The sequence below is a fragment of the Austrofundulus limnaeus genome, unplaced genomic scaffold (genome assembly GCF_001266775.1).
Source record: "Austrofundulus limnaeus strain Quisiro unplaced genomic scaffold, Austrofundulus_limnaeus-1.0 Scaffold12, whole genome shotgun sequence".
Classification (NCBI taxonomy): Eukaryota; Metazoa; Chordata; class Actinopteri; order Cyprinodontiformes; family Rivulidae; genus Austrofundulus; species Austrofundulus limnaeus.
The window spans coordinates 1,793,207-1,795,117 of NW_013952414.1; the positions used below are offsets into that span (position 1 = coordinate 1,793,207).

The following is a 1,911-nucleotide window of genomic DNA, read 5'->3' on the forward strand; positions in this document are numbered from 1 at the left end:
TATTATTGTTATTGTTATTATTATTGTTGTTGTTATTGTTAGTATTATTATTAGTAGTAGTATTTGTATTAGTATTAGTATTTAAGCACAGTTAATAAAACAACCTGAGTAAAAAAAATAGGTTGTTACAGTCTAATCTCGAAGAACTGATCCAATTTTACATCTACGCTCAGATAAAATGGGCATCTAAAACCACACATACTAAAAAAGAAAAAAGAAGATATAAAACAAAAAGAACTGAGTGGAAAAACCCCTGTCATCATGTGAATTCGTAGAAAAATTTTGCCCCTTTGGTTTTTGACAAGAATTKTAGAAAAGTTAATGGTAAAATATGAAACAGATACTGTCGATGACTCAACTGCACATGAACACAGACTGAAGACTAAAGTCAGCATTTTAGGTTTAATATTGTGAACAGAAATCACACATTGTCGACTGAACAAAGAGGAACATCGGTCACAAGGTAAAACAAAATGTGACTGATGTGGTTTAATGTTTTTGAGTTGTTTATAAAAAATAAAGTGTGGTAAATATTTGCAGTTATAGAATAATCATTATTCTACTTTAATCACTAACCAGACTCCTTTCATTTCAACAGTTTATTTGTTTTATGGGGTGGAGGGATGCTTCGTTTTACATTTTCTTCATCAGGTAAAGAGGAAAGATTTGTTTATCTGTAAAAAAACAACACAAAACAGTTGTTATTGCTGCTGTCAGTAATGTGAAGGGAGGTTCGACAATATTTCTCCARTTTTATCAGTTTTTACCCCCAGAATCACATGAGTCAGGCTGAATTTTTTTGTAGCATCATTGTAAACAAAAAGCAATTTATAAAACCCTTTTAAGGGTAAAACACTTCATCACTGAAGTAATCAGGCTGGAATGAGCCTCARCAGATGAAACAAAGAACTGTGAGAACAGAAGATCAAATAGAAAAAACAATAAGGAAGAMAAATCTTCATTAGATTTACATGTTGGCAGAGGAGAGAGGAGCACTACATAAGTTAAAAGAGCCAAGGACAGGGTACAAAAACAAACTAAAGCAGAATCTTCTCAGTATCTTCTCACCTGAATTTCCTGTTTTCTGTAACATTTTAAAGTTGTTGATGAACGAGAGGAGGTTTACTGTTTCTCCATTTATGGGGGATGATCATGTTAAACATGTCAGAATGAGAATTCAAGTTCTCTATGTTGAAAACAATATAGAAAATATTAAAGGATATAGTAAGGTTTATAGCAGACATCAGACTCCTGATAACCATTTGATAATTTTGGCCTGCTCCCAATTTTCTCTATCTCTTCTCATGCCTCTCCAGCGGGCTCTTCTGTTTGGGTGTTTATTTTGAGGGAATGCAAATCCTCTGCGCACCCCCTTGTTACAAAAAAAGGCTTAATTACATGGTCTCCTGTATGTATCTTGAAGAGATTCGATACTCTTTATCAGACAATCATAATTTCCTTGACGTGTGGGATCTTTTTAATAGGTATGTATGAAGTACTGGGCTAAAAACACCTTAGATCTCTGTTATTTTTTGTTTATTTTTCAATAATATTACTGTCATGGTTATTTTTACTTGCATTCTTTATTGACACTGTTCTGTTCAATAATGCACAGTTTGATCCACATTTAGATCTGCCTGTTGTCCTAAAGAACTCTGTCTCGCGCTTGAACATGCACTTTGGACTGATATGCAAGTTATTCTTTTTCTTTTCTCCATCTTATTAATACACCAGATGGCTGACAGCTTGTTTGATTGTTCTGGTTCTTAGTCATTTAGTTTCTATTGTTTGATATTTGTCTGTTCTAGATGTTTAATTTTGAAAATTAGAAATAAAGTATTTTTTAAAAAGAAAATATTAAAGGATTAAATATTTTGGATTTAGAGTGATAGCGAACCATAAGCATTGAAC

At 32.6% G+C, this 1,911-nt stretch overlaps 1 protein-coding gene across 1 annotated transcript in view; it reads right to left on the bottom strand.

Annotated features, from left to right (window-relative positions):
• LOC106513403 (cystatin-A5) overlaps window positions 1–1,911 on the bottom strand; it is a gene marked incomplete at its 5' end in the record, with an annotated part of 17,162 nt that overhangs the window by 7,174 nt on the left and 8,077 nt on the right.